We start from the raw sequence: 25,648 nt of genomic DNA, 5'->3' as shown, positions 1-25,648 counted from the left end.
CGTTGAAAATGGAAGGTGAGGATCAAAGGATTTGTTTTAGATCTGCGATGGAGAGAAGAGGAAAGAGGAGTGCGGGAGGAGTTTGTTGTGGATTTTCTCCTTTTCCAAAAAGAAGACTCCTTTTAAGATTTTTTTTTGTAAGATGGCTTTTCAAATGAGGTTTTTAGCAAAAACAATTTTAAGAAGCTCAAAGTTATTTATTTGTTGCGTAGCTTTTCCCAATTTTTGATTTTTTATGTTATTTTTCCATTTTTTTGTATTTTTAGAATAAAATCCTAAAGCTTTACAAGAAATCAAAGATTGAAACTAATTTTTTGATGTTTTTGTAAAATGTTTACAACAGGAGTTTTTCTGAGAATTTTAGAAACTATTTTGAGAAGATTTCTTCAGAAATGGGTTTTTGATCCGGATTTGGAGAAAATATGGATTTAAAGTGCTGGATTCGGATCCGGAGTTGATTTTGAATATATCAATATGAATTTTAATTCAGAGAATCTGAAGAACTGACTTGATTTTCTCAGAAAACGGGGTTAGGGGCAAAAGGGTCATTTTTACAAAACTTTGAAAAATTTGGGGTGTTCACATATGTGCTCCAATTTCTTTGACAACAAGATGAACTAGCAGGTTGCGATAGCAATCTTAATGCAAAATGTTGGAGAATAGGTGTTTCTGATCCAAATGTTGACCACCATATGATAGAATCTATATTATCCTCCTCTCTCGCGAATAATGTCGGTTCATATAATCTCGAAAATTAAAATTTTCTAAACTCTTGTCCGACTTGATGTAGAATATATGCTTCTGAAAAAAGTCTTGTCATACACATATTTTTATGTCTTGATAGCTCTGGGTGTAAATTTGGAGGGACACGACCAATACCACTTTTCCGTCACTTATTTGCATAATATTTTGGATTAAGAGAATGTGTCATGCAATGCAAAGAAGTGTTGCTATTATCTCATCTTCTGACTAAAATTGAATAAATATGGTTAAAAAAATTTGAATCATCCAATGGAGAATTTTTTTCTTCATGCTTGAAAACTATAGCTTGTATTTTTTCAATCATATTATCTCACATTTCATAAACTCTGTGAAGCATGGGCTTATTTTTATCAACTTCTCTTAACATTTCCAAAACGGGTTGTGTAAATTGAAGAAAGTATACAACTTTGTCCCAAAACTCATCATAAAAAATGAATTTCTTAATTTCTTGAGCCTTGATATCATCATCAGCATGATAGAATGTCCAATTTTCATTAGTCACCATGTTAACCAAAGCATTCTTCACTTTTTTAATCTTCTTCACCATCACAATGATGGACGCAAAACGTGTTTCAGTGACCTTCAACAATTTCATGTCAGAATGCCTATTAAATATAGCATTAGCACGATAGTGGTTAACAACAAAATTCTTAATGCTTTTGACATTTCTTTCTAAATCTTCAATCCATGAACATAAAGCATATGCTTGTAAATTTTGTTCTTCTTTGGGGTTGCATATGCTCTTTGGGGCTACACAGGGAGTCCAAAAAATATGAGGGTACTCACTTTTCAAACTCAATATTGCACTTTTACAAACTGGAGTGTTGTCTGTAATGATTTATACAATTTTTTGATCACCCACTTCTTTCATGACTTCTATAAACAACCCCTTCAAATACTCTGTATTTTTATATTTCTCATATGCATCAACTGTTTTCAAGAATATTGGGTCACTAAGCGAACAAGCAATGAAATTGATCAGTGGACGCATTTGAATATATGTTCATCCATCAGAAACAATAGAAACTTCATTTTGCTCTCATGAATATTTTTTAATCTTCATCAACCTCTCCATATTTGCCCTCTCTTCTGCAAGAAGTGTGGTTCATATTTTTTCTGAGCTTGGAGGTACATAGCCACTCAAATTACAATTTGCCAAAGATGTTACTAAATCCTTCCAATAAGAATTTCTAGCCGCATTAAATGGGTGTGCACTAGAATAAAAATACCTCCCTACTTTTCTATCCATATCCTCTCTTCCATATGTATTGAATGGTGTTTGTATCGTTCATTTACCTCCTACATTAATTTTTCTTTTTTTTCAGCATCTTCTTGGTGGCTTCCAAATGACACACTAATTGCACAAGAATCACCCATTGTCTTTCTCTTCTCATATTCTTCTTTTATTATCTTCGCATTGCCTCATCAACTTTTCTGCATCCTGAAATGTCATGTCCTGGTATCTTCAACAAATGAGTCTTCACTCTTGTGTAAGACCCAACAAAATCTCTTTCACAGAGCTTGCATCAAAATCTCTTGTTTTCATCACCTCCTCCAGTTTTTGCAAGATTATCTACATGTACCTATAGTGGCCCTACATCATCACTCTCACCATAACTAGCAACAGAACTCATATATAGGGATGAAGATGACGCAAGTCCTTTCTCTTTATCCGTTATTTTGTCCTGAAAACACAAAAATTTATATTAAAATCAATTATGCAGACAATCAAGATTTATAATATTGAGTCCAATAATGAGTTGTGGAGCCTGATTCAGAGTTTTTGCCTTTACTGGGGGGTTCAGAGTTTCCTCCCCCGACTGAGGGGCAGCGCCCCCCAAAATTTTTTTTTCTTGGAAGGGGCTCGACCCCTCCCCTGAAATCAGAGGGAGCAGGGTGGGAGGCTCGACCCTTCCACTGTCAAAAACAGGGAGTTGCTCGACCCCTCCCCTAAAATCAGAGCAGGGAGGGGCTCACCCCCTCTCCTGAAATCAGAGTGAGCAGAGTGGGGGGCTCGACCCCTCCCCTGCCGAAAACAGGGAGGGGCTCGGCCCGTCCTCTGAAATCAGAGAGAGCAGGGAGGAGGCTCGGCCCCTCCCCTGCCGACCCAACAAGGGAGCGAGAGGGAGCAGAGGGACTCGGCCCCTCTCCTGCCGACCCAACAAGAGAGCGAGAGGGTACCTGCGATGAGGGAGAGGAGGAGGTGGCGTTGGGCTCCCCTGCAAGACGTCGGGAGGAGAGGAGGCGAGCGAGAGAGCGGAGCTGCGCAAGATAGGAGATGAGAGGATTAGGGCAAAAAAATTGTGCCCTAATCCTCTTTTGCAGCCCCTTTTGATCGGGCATCACAAAAAAAAATTACGATAAAAATTTGGATGAAAACGACCCTGGGTGCATTGACCGCACCTAGGGTCGTGTTGACCGCACCGATTGCTGCACCCGCACGCACACCCGCGTCGTGTCGCATCGACGCGGGTGCGGCATCTGATTTGTCGAGTCCATGTGACTTAGTACTGACGTGTGATGATGAGAGTTGTCAAAAATATCTTTTCATGAAAGATGTTGAAATGTGGTGTTGGGTCCCAATCAATGCCTGCTGGCCTCTTTGAGATTTGAGGCCACCGCCTAGGAAACTCCTATTTTGGAGGGACCTCCAAATTTTAGAGTCCACAAAGTAGAAGAGTTAGGAGGATTGCATTCACTGTTCATAGCTTAAAAACCATGTAAAATGAACATTAAGAAACAGCTGATTTGCTAGATTTCTCTAATAATTTCTGGGATGATTCGATCCGTAGAAGATGCAACTTCTCCACAAATGTTTCTAAAACCTCTGCCTCTTCTGCTGGCACAAATGCCATGCATATGCTAAGCTCTTGGACTGCTTCTGCATATCTCCTGAACAAATAGTGAAATAATCAATAAATACATACTCATGCTTTGTTTGATTCCTTTTGCTCCCCTCTGCTCTGAAACAGCAGAGAGAGAGAGAGAGAGAGAGCAACAACATTACCAGCTGTGGTAGAGAAGCAAACCATGGTCTCTCCTCAAAGCCCAATTAAGAGGTTGGAGAGTGATCAACAGCCTCTCTGATGCCACGATAGCTAATCTGAGGTTCAAAACATCAGGTTGAAAGCAGTCAATAGACAATAAAAAAAGTTCTGATAAAGCTTCATTGCAAGAATCACATGCCAGTTTCTCTACTTAGTACGCATGAAAAGGAGAGTGCCTATGAAGCCTGTAAAGAAACTAAAATATCCTGCAAGGTATTCATATGAATGCTGAAGACAGTTGATCTTTCATTTCTAAATCCTAAGTGACATCAAAGATAATAAAAACTAAGTTCACACGGATGAAAAGATTGTGGTTATGTAGAGAGAAAACAAAGTTAAGACATTTATTAGGTCTAATTCCATATCCACTTGAAGGAGATGGTATTTTAGCCTTATCTCTGCTAACCACACGGAAAACAGCAATGAATATTTTTTTATTGTATTCTGTCATAAGGATGGAGTTTGGCATTGAATGGAGAAAATGGTTGAGGAAGTGTATCTGTGAAGCTCACTGTATTGAATGAACTCAATGCAAATGAATTTAGGCTTTCATCATATTTAGTAACTGAATTCTCACATATAATAATGAACCCAATTAGTAAATACCGAGGATATTAAGAATTTAAGAAAAAAAAGGTGCAACTCTTTAATAAATAATAGAATTTTTATGTACAATGAAAAAAAATTGGGCCTCAACTTCTCTTGAGCAGCCTCTGGTTCCAATGCATTGTTACAGCAATGCCACTGCTCCCAAACAGCACGCGAGTATGAGAGCATTGCGGAAACCACAACACAACCTCTGACTCGCGGCTCCAAAACATAACTTTTTTCTCTATTAATTTAGTCATGTTTTTTCTTATTATCAATCATGATTGAGGTTACCAACAGGGGGCTCTGCTTGTCTGGTAGGAGCAGCTAGTGCACGTCACCTTGTGTTGGGACTGTACAAGTACAAAACCCAATGTTATCGTTGTGTAACTGGTAGGGGTCTGCTTAACCTCAGCTTGCCTATAAAAAAAATCATGATTGAGGTTATTGTATTGACCACAAACACTGGCTGTTGGGTTAAACCACCACATTGGTGGTGGTTACCCACGATGTGGGTAACGCTTCTCCACATGAAGTGTTCCTTCCGTTAAACCTGAAATCAGAGGGAACGGTTACTCAACCGTTCCCATTTCGTGGCTTATAAAAGGGTTTCATGAGCAACCCTTTCAATGAGTGAAAATACAAAAATTTGAGGAGGGAAGAGGTCAACTCACCGTCTGCATAAGGAGGCCTGCGCTTGTGGTGGCTGCGGACAGGCTGAGTTGAAGAACCTCTTTCTTCGGCAACATCCTCCGCCCTCCATCAAATGGCAGCATCAGGTACGAAGGCTCTGTTTTTCTTTTGTCTTTGCAGATCCATGACTACAGGGATACCGTTTGGTATGCCGCCTCGCCGGAAAATCCCGCCGGACTCAACATTGTGTTATGGGCCCACACCCCGCTTCCGCGCGGGGTGTGCTCTGGTTTGAACAGCAACGCAGGTCACCGTGGGGTGACCCTGCTGCTGGTCACCGGCGCCTATCCGACACCGGCGACTGTCGCCGTTGGGCGACAGATTGATAAAAAAAAAAATACTTACCTCTGTTTTTGGGGGTTTCTTGTCGACGAGGACCCCGCCGGCGCTTCACTCCACATCCGCCAGTTAAAGCTCGGCTGGGACCGTCGCCGGCGACTATTGAGTCGCCGAATTTCAGAAATCTTCTGCGGCAACGGTTTTGGCCGGCGGATGGATGCTTTCGCCGGAGTTGGGGCGCCATCAGATGGCGGCGTTGGTCGCCGGCGGACGGCGGCATTGGTCGCCGGCAGGCGCCGGCGTTGATCACCGGAAGGCGCTGGCGTTGGTTGCCGGCATGCGGCGGCAACACCCTGCAATTTTTGAAAAAGGGCAAAATAGGGTTCAGAAAACCCTAATTCGACCCTTATCATTTTGTTTTTTCGGGTCGGGTTCATTTTCTGAACCGGACCCGCCCACCCGAATCTGATCCATAAGGTGATTCGGATCGGATCAGGGATTTGGGTGGGGACCCGCTCGGGTCCGACCCGGATAAGGTAAACCCCGAGTCAGACCCGGATCCAACGGTTACCGGGTCCGACCTGGATCCGGTAATTACCGAGTTCGGCCTGGATCCAACACAAGTCGGGTTAGACCCGGATCCAGTTTTTACCGGGTCCGACCCAGATTCGGTTACAACCGGGTCCGACCCAGATTCGGTTACAACCGGGTCCGACCCGGATTCGGTTACAACCGGGTCTGACCCGGATCCGGATAACCCAGGGTCTAATCCGGATCCGATATGTACTGGGTCCGACCCAGATCCAGTGAGTACCGGGTCTGACCCGAATCCAGTCTGTACCGGGTCGGACCCGAATCCAGTTAGTACTGGGTCCAACCCGGATCCGGATTGTACCTGGTCTGACCCAGATCCAGACCATACTGGGTTCGGCCCGGATCCAGATAACCCCGGGTCTGACCCGGATCCAGAAGGGTCCAGGCACTATTTGGCCTGAACCGGATTAGGGACTGACTCAGTCCCCTTCCGGGACCGGTTCAGAGCCGTTTTTGGCTGGTTCCTTCCAGTTTCTCACCGGTTCCGAGATGCTAAGACCCTGTTTTCTTAAATATAAGCAAATACATGGGTTTTGGCATACGGTTATAGGGTGTTAATGAACTTTTGTTCATATTTGACCCGGTTCATAAGGTTCAGAACCGGTTTGGACCCTTGGATGACCGGTTCGGGTCTGTTTTAGACCGGTTCAGAGTGCTTTAAGACCGGTTTGTGATACATATGATTGGTTCATTCAGTTTAAGAACCATTTCGAGGGTCATATGTCTGGTGCATTCGGTTTACGAACCATTTTAAGATATAATTTTGCATATTAGCATTAAGGATAGTTAGATGAATCAGTGTTTTCATGTCACCAAAGTGACTGAATACACGTGAGTCATGAATGAATTTTATACTATCATAAAGTTTCTAAGCCGATATACACATTGTACTTATATTCATGAAACGATAGACGACCCAAAGGTAGTTTTATCGTGTTTGGAATTTAAGTAGGGTAGAATAAGGTAAATGTGTCGAGATACATCACACATGTGTGTCCAAAGATACCTTGTGTTGATGGTCTATCTTCACAAGAACCTTAGTTTTACCGAATATGGTCGGTAGGCGAAGTGGTTTCGCGTGTCGGAGCTCTTACCAAAGTAGGACTCCGATGACCCCCTTCACTCGCCTGGAAAGAAGCATATCAAGGGCCTTTATTATTTTGCTTTTTCCACTAAAGTTTTAGTCTCGTATGAATGCTTCCTGATACGTGTCTTTTGTCATGCAGTTTCTAGTTCTGTGATTTTAGATGGCTCTAGCTATATACCTTTTCTAGATGGATCCAATTTTAGTGATTGAAAAGAAACTGTTTTATTTGCATTAGGGTATATGGATCTAGATCTGGCCCTAAGGATAGATGAACCCACTGCCCTCACTGATCAGAGTACTGCTGATCAAAAGATTACTTTTAAGAAGTGAGAGCGCTCGAATAGACTTAGCTTGTTGCTTTTGCAATCTAAAGTAGTTAAGAACATTCGAAGTGCTATCCCACAATGCAGAACAGTGAGAGAATTCATGAATGCCATTGAGGCACAGTTTGTGAGTTCAAACAAGGCTAGAGCCAGTACCCTGATGTCAAAACTGATATCTATGAAATATACTGGAGGGGAAAACATTTGCCAACACATTTTGGAGATGAGAAACATAGCGTCTCAGTTGAATTACATGAAGCTCACCATCTCTGATTCTTTCCTAGTGCATTTAGTCCTAACATCCTTACCCTTGGAATACGGACCTTTCAAAATCTCGTACAACACACATAATGATGAATGAACATTTAATGAACTCATGTCCAAGTGTGTTGAAGAAGAAGAGAGGATGAAAGGTGAGAAGGTGCAGAGTGCACATATGGCTTCTCATACGTCCAAAGTAGGACCAAGGAAGAATGCATTTAAGAGAAATGCTAGGAAGAAGCCAACTGGGGATAAGTCATCCCAAGATAAGCAATCCAACTCTGCTCCCATAAAGTGCTTCTTTTGCAAGAAGAAGGGACACATAAAGGCAGATTGCATAAAGTACAAGAAGTGGTTGGAAAAGAGAGGTAATTTGTCATTTGTTTCTCATGAATGTAATTTATTACAAATTTCTGAAAATAGCTGGTGGATTGATTCTGGTGCTATTGTTCATATTTCCAACTGTCTACAGTTGTTCCTGAGCAGAAGGGAACCAACAATGCATGAGAAAAGCATCTATTCGGGAAACAAGATGCGTTCACATGTAAAGGGTGTTGGAACCTGCAGGATTACTCTGGATACGGGCGTAGTTTTATATCTTCATAATGTCTTTTATATTCCATCGTATAGTAGAAACTTAATTTCAATTTCAAAGTTGGATAAATTTGGATATTGTTTTAAGTTTGAAAATTTCAAATTGTTCATATTCAGAAATTCAATTGAAATTGGTTCTGCATCTATTTATGATGGTTTATATAGATTGAATGTGAAGATCCAAACTCAGGAGTCTTTGACTTCTGAATAAGCATTAGTTGGAAATAAACGTAGCATGATGAATGATAAATCTTACATGCTTTGGCATCGAAGGTTGAGTCATATCTCTGAAAAGAAAATAAAGAGACTGGTAAATGAAGGGATCTTGCAATCTCTAGATTTTACTGACAATGACCCATGTGTTGATTGCATAAAGGCTAAGCATACAAACACATATAAAGAAGGTGTCAAACGCAGTAGTGAGATATTAAAAATAGTCCATACGGATGTATATGGACCGTTTTCCCTCTGTTACACAGGCGGAAAATATTTCGTCACCTTTATTGATGACTATTCTCGGTATATGTATCTCTACTTGATTTTTGAAAAATCTGATGTTTTTCAGATGTTTAAGGAATTTAAGAAAGAAGTAGAGAAACAAACTGATAAGGTTATTAAAATAGTCAGGTCTGATAGAGGTGACGAATATTATGGTAGGTTTACTGAGATGGGGAAAAGGGAAGGACCATTAGCGCGATTTCTTAAAGAGGAAGACATTGTGCCTCAATATACCATGCCTGGTAGTGCCTATCAAAATGGTGTAGCTGAAAGGAGAAATCGTACGCTTAAAGAAATGGTCAGGGCTATGTTGAATTATTCAACACTTCCCATAAAGTTGTGGGGTGAAGCCTTAAGGACTGTTGTGCATATTTTGAATAAGGTTCCTACGAAATCTGTGCCTAAAACTCCTTACGAGTTGTAGACAGGTAGGAAACCATCACTGTCTTATATGCACATATGGGGATGTCCTGCAGAGGCTAAACTATATAACCCCCACATTAAAGCCTTTGATCCAAGAACAACCAGTGGATATTTCATTGGTTATCCAGAAAGATCAAAAGAGTACAGGTTTTATTGCTCATCTCATTCACCACAAATTGTTGAAACGGATAAGGCTAAATTCCTAGAAGATGGTTCAGTAGGATTAAGTGCACTTCAAAGCATTGGTTTTGAGGAAATACAGGATCCAGTTTCATCACCTGTTAAGGAAAACATTGAAAGATACCACATTGTTATTCCTAATGATGGTGTGATTGATCATTCGATTGTTAATGCACAAATCCAAAGTGAACCTATTGTGGACAATGCGGAAGAGCACGAGCAAGATGATCAGGTTTCATCTGAGCCTGAGGAACGACCTGTTTGGAGATCCACAAGGATTAGGAGATTTGCCATACATCCTGATTATGTGGTGTACCTTTAGGAGCCTGGTGATTTCATAGATATGGATGATGACCCGTTGAATTTTATGAAAGTTGTTGAAAGCAAACAATCTTCGCACTGGATTGAAGCCATGAAAGAAGAGTTAGACTCTATGGCTAAAAATCAAGTGTGGGATCTTGTCACGTTACCTAAAGGAGTAAAGCCCGTAGGGTGTAAATGGGTCTTTAAGACCAAGAAGGACTCCAAAGGTAACATAGAGAGACATAAAGCAAGATTGGTTGCTAAAGGATTCACTCAAATGAAGGGCATTGACTATAATGAGACATTTTCTTCTGTCTCAACAAAGGAGTCAATGAGAATTATTCTGGCCCTCGTAGCTCATTATGACTTAGAGCTACATCAGATGGATGTGAAAGCAGTGTTCCTCAACGGGGATTTGAATGAAGAGGTATACATGGAACAACCTCTTGGTTTCTTTGAAAATGATTGTTTGGTTTGTAAGCTTAACAAATCAATATATGGACTTAAACAGGCCTCCCGACAGTGGTATATTAAATTTTCCCAAGTCATTCTGACTTTCGGGTTTACAGAAAACATTATTGATCAATGTATATACCTTAAGGAAAGTGGGAGTAAGTTCATGATATTAATGTTGTATGTGGATGACATTTTACTTGCAACCAACGATATAAAGTTGCTTTCAGAGACAAAACAGTTTCTTGCATCACATTTTGATATGAAAGATATGGGTGAGGCTGCTTATGTTCTTGGCATTGAGATTCGTCGAGACCGAGCAAAAGGGTTTTTAGATCTCTCCCAAAGATCCTATATAGAAAAGGTGTTAAAGCGATATGGGATGGAGAATTGTTCTCCTACTTCTACACCCATATCAAAAGGTGACAAACTGAGCCTAAAGGATTGTCCACAGAACGATATTGACAAAGCACAGATGAGTGCTTATCCATATGCATCAGTTGTTGGCAGCTTGCAGTATGCGCAGACATGTTCTCGTCCAGATATTTCTTTTGCAGTAGGGGTACTTGACAGATTTCAGTCTAATCCAGGTTTACCCCATTGGAAGGCTGCCAAGAAAGTCTTGCGGTATTTGCAAGGGACAAAAGACTATATGTTAACGTATCATAAAGTTGATCACCTCGAGGTCATTGGCTACTCAGATGCGGATTTAGGAGGATGTCTTGATAGTAGAAAGTCTACTACTGGGTACATCTTCTTACTTGCTGGGGGAGCGATCTCTTGGAGGAGTGAAAAGCAGACGACCACTGCTGCCCACACCATGGAGGCAGAATTCATTGCATTGTACAAGACTACTCCGCAGGCTATATGGTTAAAGAACTTCATATCACAGTTAAAGGTGGTTGATTCCATTGGGAAGCCACTGAAGGTCTACTGTGATAATGAAGTTGCGGTTTCCTTTTCAAACAACAACAAAAGTAATACGTCATGCAAGCATATAGAATTGAAGTATTTTGTTGTTAAAGAAAGGACGGAGAATCATCTAGTGCATATTATCAATATTGGTACCAAAGAGATGATCGTTGATCCTCTTACTAAAGGGCTAGCACCAGAATTATATTCCGAACATGTAATGAGGATGGGATTGTTAAACTCTTTTTGACATATGCATATAAATAAAGTGATCACTTTCAGTTTTTTTATTCTCATTATGGTTGTTGTTAATCTCCTAAGGATTAGAGATTCAACTAAGGACCTTTAGAATAGAATATAAAGGTCATTCTATTCATCAAGTTACTCCCATAAGGTTTTCTGGTTAAAGGGTTTATCGTCGGAACAAGTGGGAGAATGTTGAGTTAAACCACCACGTTGGTGGTGGTTACCCACGATGTGGGTAACGCTTCCCCACATGAAGTGTTCCTTCCGTTAAACCTGAAATCAGAGGGAACGGTTACTCAACCGTTCCCATTTCGTGGCTTATAAAAGGGTTTCATGAGCAACCCTTTCAATGAGTGAAAATACAGAAATTTGAGGAGGGAAGAGGTCGACTCACCGTCTGCATAAGGAGGTATGCGCTTGTGGTGACTGCGGACAGGCTAAGTTGAAGAACCCCTTTCTCCAGCAACATCCTCCGCCCTCCATCAAATGGCAGCATCAGGTACGAAGGCTCTGTTTTTCTTTTGTCTTTGCAGGGCCATGACTACAGGGATACCGTTTGGTATGCCGCCTCGCCGGAAAATCCCGCCCGGACTCAACACTAGCATCTTTCGTGCTATGTAAAACAAGGATATTTTATGTGGAGGTATATTTGCATTGCCAACCACTAACTGGTTCCTAAGTCAATTGTGATTTGGAACAGTATGAATTCAGAATCGAGTGGCCGCATTCTTACCTTTGTTGGATCCAACCCATCTTCAATAATATACCGGGTTTTGTAGCTAATTTCGGGGTTGATATCTCATCGCCCTGATTTTTCTCATGTAACTCGTTTGCCTTAATAAAATTATTTTGCTTGCCTTTCAAAAAAATTGTATGAATTCAGAAAAGGGGGACCCCTTCTGTGTATGATAACCTAAATGAGATTTCACTGTGACAAACGAATGCCTAAAATCCTTGTCAATGGTTGCTCTATCATAGTTGAGAAGGTAATCTTGGTTATGGTCTTGGTCTTAGTTGTGCTGTATATGGAGAACACATGTGAATGTCCATTGTCACTCAGCAGTTTTGGCCCCTTGGCACTCATTGATGTGAAAGTTGGAAAACTGTGCTAAACATAGTGGTGTAAATGGGTAGGTTTTAGGCAAGATATAAAATGAATCAACTTAGTTCTATCTAATGCAGACCAGCTATTATTTGTGTCAAAAAAATCTCACTACTCGAGTTTTTTTTTGTTTGTTTTTTTTTTATAGTTCAAGGGAAAAAACCCACCCATCACAGATCTCACATTGGCTGACCTGTGATTGATAAAACCCTTGAGGTCCCCCCTTTCCAGTGGGTGTACACCCTGCTTCAACCTTGCGGCAAGGGATGCCACCCATGGGCTTCAAACTTGTAACGTTTTGTCAACTTGACATTCACAAATCCTCCTCTACCAGATGAGTGGATCCCTCGTGGTCACTACTCAATCTTCTTTTGAAAAAAGAAAAAAGTATTCAAAGGCTGTGTAGTTCTTTTATCTTCATAAAATTTGCATACATTTAGACTTTTATTCGGTTGGGTTCTACATCTTCATAACATGAATTCATTCAGACTCTAAAGTCTTAACCATGTGATCCATGGGGCCTTATTTTATATGAAACCAGCATAGACGGTCAAGACAGCCAAGGACACGAGCTTTCTGTTTGGCTTCCTAATTTTTATCGTGTTCTTTTGGGCGAGTGTTCCTACGAAACTTGCAACCTCCGTACAACTAAAGTGGAGGTACATTGCTACTAGGGATGGCAGTGGGCCCCGCCCCTTCCCCGCCTCATCCCAACCCCGCCCCGACCACTTTTCCCCGCAATATCCCCGCCCTGCCTCATCCCCGTTTGAACCGGGGATGGAGGACATGAAACGGGGATGAAGGCAGGGGTGGAGGATAAAATCCATCCCTGCCGCGGAGGTGGGGCGGGGGTGGAGGATAAAATTTTGAGGCGGGGCGGGGGTGGAGACCTTGTCCCCCGCCCCGCCCCACTGCCATCCCTAATTGCTACGGCTGAAACAATATCTCAAGCCTCCATATTGGGATTTCCTTTGGACGGAAAAAATCTAAAGGATTTTTGCAAAATAGTCCATGACTTATGGCCTTTTTGCAAGAATATCCTCTCTAATCCATTTTCGCAAAAACACCCTTACTTTTTACATGGCTGGACAACGGGCCCAACAGCCCGAATGTAAAACATGGCCTGATCCGAACAAGTCAGGCATAGGCCTTTTTTTTAATTTATAACCTGAATAAACCGCACCCACCACAAAGACCTGGTCACGCTAGCTCAACCTGCCATACCTACCAGCAGCCTAAAACTCCTAGGCTAAGCCATATGCCTACCTTTTGAAAAAAAAGGTCTGCCCTGCAGCAACGTATACATGTATTCAACCAAATTACAAGCCGATCACCCCAAACGTGCAGCTCTCTCTCTCTCTCTCTGTGAAAGATCCACCCAATGATGTTAAAATCGGTTCAAAGTGTAAATGAAGTAAGTTAAAATCGGTTCAAAGTGTAAATGAAGTTTTCTTATTACTCTTGGATTAAATGGATCATCCAAATGGATGATCAGTTTTAAATGTGTCATCTTAAAAGAAAATTAAATAATTGGCTCAGCCTGTCGCACCTACGGTCCTTCTAGAAGCATAAAACTCCAAAGCTAGGACCCTCGATCCCAGTGCCAATGCTGAGCCTGAGCCCGATTCACATGGTGGGGGCCAACAGATATTTAATTTATGTCATCTGGCCCACCTCAAGGCTGTTAAAACTTGGGGTGTCAAGGGGCCCGAACCAAACCCTATAGGGTCTGGGTATGGTGATAAATAAGAAGACCCCATTATGACCCAGGTCCAGACCCTAAAGTCCGATTACTATATGAACCCAATATCATAATAAAAAATCTGATCCAAGTCTTGTTTCACCTGGGTCCAAACCCGACCCGTTGACACCCCTAGTTAAAACCCCTTGCCCGCCTCATTACTAAGCCTACTGATTCAGCCTAAACTATTTAAAATGGATTGTTCAAATTTGATTTGTTTTTATTTTCTGTGCTCCGACAACATCCCTATTTGGTATCAAAATTCCATTTTTAAATGGAGACCATGTAGGGCATGTGTTGAAAACCTCTAGTTCACAGTTCAACACCAAAACTTAGTCCTAGTTTTACCAACGCGACCGCATCGTTGGCAGGAGCTGACAGTGCAAGTCTCCTTGTGGTGGGATGTTGCAGGTTCTAAACTCAGTAGAAAGTTGAATAATAACTGGTGGGGGTCTGCCTAACCCAGCTAGCCTTTCAAAATAAAAAACATAGTAAGTTTTTTAGCCCCACCTGAGGTCCAACCAAAGATACATGAGGCTCGAGCATAAAAGCACACCCAAGGTATTCAAACCAGAGAGGATCGGGTGCAATATGATTGGACAAAAATTTGTGCATTAAGCACCCGATCGCCATGCCCAATTTTTCAAAAAAAAAAAAAAATAGACTTGCACATTGATAGACACAAACACTCACACATACACACAGGCTGGACTGGGCTAAAGCCCAGCTCAGGTTGGGATCCAAAATAAAGGGCCATGACTGGGCACATGGCGGGATGCACCAGGCTGGGCGGTGGGCCTACCGGGGTGTCTCGTGTGGGCATTTTATAAGCTCCATTTTTTTAGTGCAAGTTTGAATAGTGAAAAGATCAGGTGCAATATGATTGCACAAATATTTGTGAAGCACCTGATCACCCTCCATCTTGGGACAGGCCTGTCAGTTGTGGGGGCCCGAAGCCTGATTGAGGGCGATCAGGTGCTTAAAGCACAGATTTTATGCCATGTGATTGCACCCGATCCAGACTCCACTTGCACCTGATCATACCTCTTTGTCGAAGTACCATCACATGGCACACTTTGAGTGTGCCTCTGAACTTGGCTGTCCTCTATCTTTGGCCGACTCTGTCAGTTGTGGAGACTAAAAGCAGATGGAGGGCAGCCAGGTGCAGAAGCACCTGAAAGTGTGCCATGTGATGACACCTGACACTGGCTCCTCTTTGTCTTAGGAACATGGCTGTTGCTATCAAACGAGGCAGCTCTGATGGTAATACAGTCAAAGCTGCATTGGATGCCATTCATTCATGTGATGAACGATAGCCAGAACGCTACCAAGTTTGTTTTTGTTTCAGCTATTCATTTTTTGCATTATAGATGCTGCTCGTCTAAAACTTGAATGACTCAAAATATTTATGATATCCATATGAGAAACCTATCTATCCATGGTGTTCTGAGTTACGAGTCAATCAAGGAGGATCCTATTGACGAGTCACTGGGTTTCTCTGATGTAAACTGAAAAGGCACTTCAAGGACGATCCCATGCAAAGATGCACGCATTTCATGCATACTTTTATTGAGATATGCACTCGACAAGATGATAATAAAACCAGATAAGTATTCTCCTCATCAAACTAGTTATATCCGTTAGTTACCCATTTTGTAAGAAATCTATCCGTAAGTCCAAAAAAGGCATTTTTTTTGGCATTTATGTTAAGCCCTTTCCTATTTGCTATAGTGATCGATGAGCTTACGAGATCAATTCAAAAAAATGTGCCATGGTGATATTGTTTTAATTGTTGAGTCTAGACCTAGGGTTAATGCTAAGTTAAAATTATAGAGACAGACATTGGAAGCGAGAGGTTTTAAGTTGAGTAAGAGTAAGACAGAATATATGGAATGTCGATTTAGTAAACAACGAAGTAGTGATGAGAATATAGTGAAGCTTGGTGAGCAAGAAATACCGGTGGATGACTGTTTCAAATATTTGGAATCTATAGTTCAAAAGGATAGAGAAATTGATGGAAATGTAAATCATAAGATAAAGGTTGGGTGGATGAAATGAAAAAATGCAATTGGAGTGTTGTGCAATCATAGAATACCATTACGGTTGAAAGGAAAGTTTTATAAGACGACAATTAAGCTCGCTTTACTATATGGTACGAAATGTTAGGCTGCCAAGAGACATCATATTCAAAAAATGAGTGTAACTGAAATGCGTATGCTTCGATGGATGTGTGAAAATACAATAAAAGATAAGATTTGAAACGAAAAGATACGTAAGAAGGTAAGCGTTGCATCCATTGAAAATAAGATGAGAGAGAATCGTTTACGGTGGTTTGAACATATTCGGCGAAGGCCTGATGATGCTCCAGTTAAAAGGATGGAGAAATGAAAAAATATATTAATTAAAAGAGGTCGGAGTAGGCCTTAGAAGACTTGAATGAAAATGATAGGAAAGGATATGAATGCTTTGAAGCTCACTCACAACATGACTTTGGATAGAAATGATTGAAGGAGAAGGATTCATGTGGAAGACACAGAATGATTTTCTTATTTGGTTCATATCGCCGACCCCAATTATTCTGGGATGAAGGCGTAGTTGTTGTTGTATTTATGTTGAGACCCTCTATGGGAGAAAGCTGTGAGAAAACGCTCTCAGATTAAAGGGTCTAATTGCATGTTCCTATGAACCGAGCTGTCAAAAACATGAGCCCCATTGACCGTATTCCACATTTTTTGTGTTTGGTTTCTCAAAAGAAAGAAGACCGTTTTCATAGCCTGCTTTTCTCATGTTTTACAGTAAAACAAACAGACTCAGACTTGTTAGTATGAAAGGCAGGAAAGAGAAGTGTCTTTCATATGAAAGGTGATTTTTTCCCCAAAAAAAAAAACCGCCCATGGCCAGGTGGGAAGTGTGCCAAAATGCGCTGCCAAAGAGGGAAGCCAGAAGGTGTGGAGGCATTTTTCGACCAAAATAAAGGGTTTTTTCAAAAACAACATATGAGTGTCATGCATGGCGGCTGTTTTCGCCACCGTTTTCAAGTAACACAAAAGGGCATTAGTGATTTCAAACTTGGCCTCGCAAATTAACCAAACAGGCCGATTTGCAACACTAACTCGATCATGAGCCCAGGCCTGATCCTTATCTTGCAAGTGAGTCCACACCACCTCCATTTTCGCGAACAAATATGGGGTACACACCTAAGAGCACTGCTGCTTGCATACCCACACACAACCTAAGCACCGAATGAATTTGCATCATCAGCACCAAGGAAATCTTATATCTGATACAAGAAACCAAATACAAGAGATATTTTGGAGAAAAAGTGACCAGCCCTCTAGTTTCTAAGGCATGATTAAAGACTAATTTATTTGCAAATTATTATATCATATATATCATAAGATGCACACACTATTCCAACTTTATGAGCCAAACCCAGCTTATGCATGCAAGCTCAGCCCTTTAAGCCCAACTCAACACAATGAAGTTCATAATGCACCGAATATCAATTTCCTTTTTATTCTTCCTTTGAAAGTTCGAACAAATTAATAACCGAGCAAAATTGAGAGCACAAGTTAATGAAACAGCCCTGATAAACACACCGGAAGTATCTGAATGGAACAAATATCAAGATGCAACAGAACAAGTGAAAGAGCCAGCAGCAAACCAGAAGGGTATATATATCCTCTCCAAAAACAATGAATAAAATACTGAATAGGCGCAGGTTAATTATCCTGTTTCTCCAGATGCCTTAGTACAACAGGTGACAGCCTCATAACTTCATGACAAAATAGCATTACTCGCGTTTAGAGTTCCACAAGGAGTCACCACAATCTGCAGGAAAAAAAAAAGATAACATACAAGAAACAGGTTACCATGACCTAATCTCAACAAAAACACTTTCCCCAACCAACTGTTTCATTGATTTCCATAGCAAGATTTAGACTCGTAATTAAAAGAGCAAAAACATGGCAAAACATCCATTAATATTGATAAACTTGGGGGTGTTTGGTTGGGTGCACCCAGTTATCCAGATAAACGGGATAAGCTAGGAAATCACATTACCATCTATAACAGAAGATCCCACCTTATCCCATTCATCTGGATAAGTGGTTGCATCTAAACACTCTCGGGATTACAAGAGTCACAAGACCAACGGATGAGCCACAAGCCACATAAAGCACAAAATGATTTCCTAAAGAGCATGAGGAAGGTTCCACCTTCATGCAGCTATTTGCGGGGAAATGAGCAAGTAGCTTTCATCTAAGTAGGTAGTAGGTACAGAACAAAATCTAAGAGCGATTGAAAACTTTTAGAAAACTCTGCATCTGAACTAGGCAACAGTCAATCCCTGTGTCAGTAGCATGAGATAGGGAGAATGATTTGTTCTTAGGACAAGACAAGACAGCTATCAAAATTTCAGCAACAAATCAAGCTAAGCTAAAAGTAATCATTCTCAAGATGGGAACCAACATAGCCTGCTGAATGTTGTAGTAACTAAATCATGAACAAGAGCAACAAAACCATGCAAAAAAAGCAAGATTCGTCTACCAAACAGAAGAAAATCCGCAACATTCGAATAATGAAGCGGCTCCAGAGAACAGCCTCGTAAGTTGGATAAGGCACACCCTACACTTTTCTTATGTTCAACGGGGATCAAATTATCAGATCCCTCTCTCAACGATGTCTGGAGGATCTCTTCCAAATACCTTCATTATGGGTGCATCTGCATTCATGTCTTACAAATTTCAAAGGGACCTCTATGTTTTTGAGTTATCTAATCTTTTGTACAAATATTAGTTCACAGCCCTGCCTTTCACAGAAAGACTCAATCCTGAGGGAAAATGAACCAACGTGAAATTCATAAAGTTCAATCGTGAAGCAAAAGCAGGTTGCCAAGAGGTGTGATACACAAATATTTTGGCTCAGGTCAATGATAATTCTAAGATAGAGCTCATTAAATATGAAAAGCAAGTCAACCACATCTAAAGAAACATGCCAGCACATCCCTAAGAATGGCAACAAAGAGCAATAAATTAAAATATATTTAGACAAACATTTACATACAAAAAGAAAATATATGTACACAAATTTGAGCACGTGACTTTCAGACAAGAATGACCAGATCCAACAATTGCAGCTGCACTACATTGATAAAATAAACCATCTATGTCACATGGACTCGCCAAAGAGGCTGTCGCACGCGCATCTTAGTTGGGCGGGACTCCAACTGGGTGGATCTTAGGTTGGGGCAAATATCCTAGTCGAACCTAGGGCAGAAAAAGGTCCGTAACAGTTCGGCTCTGGTGAACCCAGGCAGACTGGGTTCAGCTCTGGTGAACTTAGAGCCTGGGTTCACCAGAACCGATCCCAAGCTTGGGTTGGGTTCTGATTTCGGCTAGCTTTTTTTTATGAATTTTATTATTAGGATCATTATGTCATCCTCATATACATTATGTACGATATACTTTTCGCATGCAATTACACATTGTTTGTTTTTTTTATTAGTATAATTGACTTCTTTTTTACTTGACTTGTTTGATTGTTTTTTGTTTAATTCACTTAGCGTAGCCAATATATATTTAGGTTGATCTAATTGTGGTTTATTTTTTATTGGTGAGGAATAGCAATTATAGATTGTTAATTTGATTTATTGCATGAATTTTATGCATGATAAATTGATGATATGATAATTGTTTTTATTTCATTAGTGTTAACTTAACAACAACAACAAAATTATATTTATATATACCCTCCTTGCACCCCCGCACCCCAGCTTTTTTTAAAGTTCCGCACCCGCACCTATGTGACATAGTAAACCATCTACTTGAGTACAAGACACAAACTTCCAGGACCTGGAACATTTAAAGCAGAAATGGATTTAATCAATTCATAAGACAGGCACCATTATCAGTTTCACTTACAACTTCCTCTGCACACATGTTACATAAGGAGGATGATTCAACGCTCAGTAGTGCTGCTTGAGTATAGATGAACCAGCTAAGCAATAGATCAGCCCTTAAGTCAGGCCTACTGATCAAGATGAGAGAGAGAGAGAGAGTCAAGTTCATGCAGGGTGGCACAGACTATTTCCAGGTCAGTTAACATGGAAGATTCTTGTTAAGTTCAAAATCAAATGATTTGTTCAACCTAGATGACTCAACTCTACCATCAATACACTTCATTTCAAAAAAAAATCTACCATCAATCTAAGCTTCCATCTTGATCCTCAGATGAAGGCGTCAAAAAAAATGTAAACATATAGGGTATACAAGTGGGAGATGGATTCAGCAAGGAAAACCAAAATCATTTCAATTTTAGAAGTGCAAAAGCCAAATCAGTTCACTATCAATTGCGTTTAGATGTTTCAGGAGATTCTCAACAAATTCCAAATGATGCAATGAAAAATTTTAGCCAAAACAGTTTATTATTCCCTCCATTTACAACATTCAACCTCCTAATAAAGTATACCACCCGAGTCTAACTCCTAATACACCCTTACTAACAAAATGCAAGCAAGCTAAAAACAAGCCTAAAGCCATAAGCTACATTATTTTGGGCTGACGGAGCACCAATATGGTGAACTTAAAAATTGTTTGTGTGCATCATCACCAGCATTACTGATATTTTGAAAAAATACTGTGAAATCATTCAGTTTTTTGTAGTAGCATATAAAAACTTCAATCCCTCAGACATGGTTACCAAAACCTCCGTGGTTTCCCAAAAGTTATCTTACCTTAAGTTCAATAAACGCTAACTGGAACCTATTACCATGTACTTCCTATAATGCTGGCATGAGATTCACTTCCCTTTATCATTCTGTAATGATTTCCATCATTCCATATGCATAAAGTTTCACTTTAACAATAAACTACATATACATTTTTTTCAATGGCCCACTCCCTTTTTTAGCCATCCATTCTTCCACTCCTCATTCCTCATCTTCACACTGTAGTCCCACCTATATAAAAGGCGATAATAAAGGAGAGCACAGACCATCATGAGAGTCATGGACATGCATCAACTGACGCAAAAACACCAAAACTAGGACTAACTGGAACCTATTACCATGTACTTCCTATAAATGCTGGCATGAGATTCACTTCCCTTTATCATTCTGTAATGATTTCCATCATTCCATATGCATAAAGTTTCACTTTAACAATAAACTACATATACATTTTTTTCACTGGCCCATTCCCTTTCTTAGCCATCCATTCTTCCGCTCCTAATTCCACATCTTCACACTGTAGTCCCACATATATAAAAGGCGATAATAAAGGAGAGCACAGACCATCATGATAGTCATGGACATGCATCAACTGACATAAAAACACAAAAACTAGGACCAAGTAAGACCAGTTTTGAACAAGAACCAATCCAGTAGTACAACCATGAAAGGATGTTGATTCGTCAGACAATGTCCAAAGTCTTTTTTTTCATAAGCCACTAAAGAAGTACAAGGAACAGACACAAACATGGCAAGTTAGAAAGCAAAGCAAATTCAGCATCACATAAACTACCACAAAATTGAATTAAAGCAAGAAACTTCCAGAATGACATGATAGAGGATGCATGCCAGTCAAAACATAAAAAAGCATCAACAACTTTTCCTTCAAAATAACAGAGCCAGTGAAAAATGTCATGACTACTCAAAATGGAAGCAAAACCAGCAATGTAAAAATATAAATTTCCACAAACAACCCATCGGAATTACTTTAATAAGATTCTTACAGATCCCCCAGGTAGGATAAAAAAAAGGAAAAGGCTGATGTCTCATGATTTTGAAAACAGCCTTGACTCTCATACAACCAATGGTGGTCAAAGCACCTGAATGAAAGGGCTCAGCATAACCAATTTTGGATCACAGTGAAATGGGCACCTAACAATATAATAAAGAATTTACAAACCTTTGCCTATTTTCAGATTTGTAATATATTACTTTTTTATCATGTGATCTAAGTCACACAGCCTCAGCTAAAAGGTCGACGCACCCACGTCGCCCGTACCCGACACGGGTGCGGCTTCGAACACGGGGTGGACACGGTCAACTAAGTGTCAAACTCGGTCAACACACCAGGGCTGAGTCCATCCACATTTTGGACTCGGTCAACTTTGACCGAGTCTATTTTTGTTCATTTATTAAAATTAATTTTGGACTCGGTCAACTTTGACCGAGTCTATTTTTGTCCATTTATGATTGTTATATATATATATATATATATATATTGTCAACTTTGACCGGTCAACTTATTGCTTTAAAATTTACAATCTTATTATTGTTATATATATATATATATATATATATATATATATTTTTTTTTAAATATATATATATATATATAGCCATGTCCCCGTGTCCAAAATTTTTGAAATTGCTCCGCAGCCGTGCCGCACCCGTGTGACATAGCTTGTGATTAATATATTTACTTGGGGCATGAGAACCAATGTTCAGTGCAATGGCAAAAGTGAGCAGGTCAGTTTGGTAACACATGCTCAAATTCTAAGAGCATCCACTTCTTGAACGCACCCACCTCCTCCCTCCAAAAGGTAAAAAGAAAGGAAAACAGTTAGGACAATCTCCATCCTACACCTTACAAAATCTGGGGCCACACAGGGTATATGGCCATTTTCTATATGTATTTGGGGTACCCATATGTTCCTGCTTAGAACATTTGATTACAAAGATTCTACCACACAGTAAACAAAGAAAATCAATTTAAGAAACAGCCAAACCTTTTTCCAGTTAACAAAAAGGGTGCAACGTACTGTAAACAAGCCCCATCTGCTTTTCTCGTAACCTCTTTTCATTTCACCATTTCAACTATTTTTTTATGACAGATGTGTAGAAAGAAACCACCCCATTACTGTTCAAATTTAAACTCAAACGGAATAAAGAAAAGTGACAGGAATGCTACAGTGTTAAACAAGTGTATGTTTTCCTGAATACGGAGGGAAGAAGAGAGGAAGAAGAAGAAGAAGAAGAAGAAGAAGAAGAGGAAGAGGAGGAAAAACAGCAGCACCCTCTTGTGAACAACAGATGCACATATTCCCATTTAAATATTGCAGAGAATATGTGATACAAGGATATGAAATTCCAACAACAATACATATAGTGGTAACCAGAATCAACTAGTCCCAAACAAATTACCCAAATCCATGAAAGCTGAAGTGCAGAGTAGAGGCACCTACCAGTGAAGAATAACTAGTGAAACAACACAGCAATGAACAATCCACAACACATCACTCTCTCATGATATCACCATCATCTTCTTCCTCTTCTTCTTCTTCTTCACTTAACGCAAGATCAGCAAGAAGGTCCTCCAATGGCACAGAAGGAATATCATCTCCATCCACCATAGACGCCACCTCAGATGGTTGATAATCTTTGTTCCTATATAGTGATACATTAAACCTCATCTCTGGGTCTTCCTCCAAGTCCTCCAAAAACTTTTCATACTCCATGTTTCTCTTATCAGTATCTGTCCTACCCTTGGAAGGATTGTCCACTTCCATGTCGAAATTTTTAAGCTTCCAAGGACGAGGTTTTCCGCGTCTTTTTTGACGCTTCTCTTCATAGCTCTTCTTCACCAGAATAGCATCAGGAAGACTAAACCCCTTGTACTTGTCAAGTTCAATATCATTACTGTTTGCTCCATACAAATCATAACCAAGTGCATAATCCCCAGGAGCTAGAAGGTGACCAAGGTGCGTTCTCACATTGAAAATCAAATCATTTTTCCCAAAATCAGAGATACGGGCAATTTGTGCATCTGCTAATGCATACCTTGTGCCGCTCGGGGCGGTACCTGAAGTTGTAGGTTCTATATCCAAAATCACATATTCAACAAGCTGCCTACTTGACAGTATAGGCTTAAAGGGGGCCCTCCAATACTGGTTAGCGTCCAGAAAAGAATGCCTCAAAGTAAATGGGTCAATAAGCATTATGCTATTGCTAACCTTCGTGCACAACACAAGAGGACCCAAGTTCCCCATGCTAATAGCAACTTTTGGAGGAAGACAGATTAAATCTTCTCTGCAAATTGGACTGATCTCAACAGAAAACGTGTACTTGTAGTTGTAGTTGTTGCTCTTCGAATCATGTGAAACCAGCTGCTTGTCATGCCGATTCCTAACCGGTACCACACTACCAACAAATTCCACAAACTTTACTGCATGGCTCCTGTTACCAAAGAAGAAATCGATACCCTCATGCATTTGCTTAATTTTTATAGCGTGAGCAGCTGCATCGTGCTTAAGAACAACCTGCTCCAGAAAATAAAAGGTCCGTCTGTGAGCAACATGCTGTCTTAGTTGCACAGATGCCACCCATTGATCAGGGTTGGCTTGAACTCTGGTACAAGACTCGCACATATGCTCCTGCTGGAAGTACTCGACGATATATTCTTGTTCCAATATTGTATTCACATAAACCTCCTTTTTCACCCTTAATTTCACTTTGATCCTCTTAGAGTGAGGTTCAGTCCAAATGAATTCTGCATGTGACAGATGAACCTTGTTCAGATTCTTGAGCCTTTTAATGCAAAACGTAAGAAGCTCCTTAGATTCTAACTGGGCTTTGATCCAAGTTTTGGGTGGCTGCAGATAAGAATTACACTCTGGGCAGTGGTAGATTATCACATGCTTCTGTAAATCTTCAGTGATGTCAACTTGGGAGCGCAAGCATTTTATGCACATATTTGCGTTGTTTGGAGTCATGGGTACGCCACACATGCAACAGAGAACGGTTCCAACCGTTTGTTGCAATTGAAACATGCCCAGCATCGCTTCTCCGGCCATGGCTAAAGAGTCTGAAAGGACAAACAAGTGCCTGTACAACAGATATAAAAAGCAGTGTCAAGCACTTCAATCGGACAAATTCCACCCACCACAGTAGGTACTGCATAGGTAAAAAATGAACTCACATCAATCGCTTTACCACATAGGAAAAAAGCTTGCTTACATGAATAAGATGTTCGTTATAATTCCTTTGAAGGCACAAAAACCAATCCGAAACCATTTTTCCCAATCATTTCAAAAGCTAAACAATTTCATGAGCCAAATGGGCCGATGTCAAACAAGTTTCAAGTTGCTAATGAGCAGAGAGGCACATTATAGACAACCACAGTCTATATCAACAGGCTCATATCGCCATCTACAAGAGAGGAAGAGAGAACCTGATTCCGATGGCCGGATATTTCCGCCGGTGACGGTGATGGGTTGTCGGAATCCTTAGGCCGCCGCAGATGATGGTGAGAAGAGAAAAGAGAGGCAGCGCAGGATAAAAAGCGAGAGGACGCGGGAGTCAGGAAACCTAGGTTTCCCTCAGGACTTAAGGAGGATTCAGTTTTGTTTGGGTTTGGGTATAAATAATGTCTTGTTAGGGCTCTCAATGGATCGGGTTTTCATCGGGTAGTCAACCCAAACTCGAACGATACATCATTTTAAAAACGAAAAATGACCGCATTGTACAACACCAAAATCACATGTTTTTCTAAAGACCTTGAAATTTAAAAGATTTGTCTGCGGTCCAAAATCGCAAATACTATAATTTTTAGGACATTT

At 40.5% G+C, this 25,648-nt stretch overlaps 1 pseudogene across 2 annotated transcripts; it reads right to left on the bottom strand.

Annotated features, from left to right (window-relative positions):
• Positions 1-17,577: 17,577 nt before the first annotated feature.
• On the bottom strand, positions 17,578-25,424 carry LOC149821951 (uncharacterized; annotated as a pseudogene). Of its 2 annotated transcripts, XR_016425992.1 has the most exons (3): positions 25,261-25,424; positions 23,276-24,914; positions 17,578-17,917 (listed from the first exon to the last, which is right to left on the bottom strand). The product of XR_016425992.1 is annotated as an uncharacterized LOC149821951, transcript variant X2 (transcript). The 2 variants fall into 2 exon arrangements; XR_016425991.1 differs by lacking the exon at positions 17,578-17,917 and having other exon boundaries at positions 23,111-24,914; positions 25,261-25,422.
• Between the last annotated feature and the right edge of the window lie 224 nt (positions 25,425-25,648).

The sequence above is a fragment of the Nuphar pumila genome, chromosome 11 (assembly GCF_984573655.1).
Source record: "Nuphar pumila chromosome 11, dmNupPumi1.hap1.1, whole genome shotgun sequence".
In the NCBI taxonomy this organism is placed as follows: Eukaryota; Viridiplantae; Streptophyta; class Magnoliopsida; order Nymphaeales; family Nymphaeaceae; genus Nuphar; species Nuphar pumila.
The sequence above is the reverse complement of the archived record's forward strand: the minus strand, read 5'-3'. Positions and strand labels throughout refer to the sequence as shown.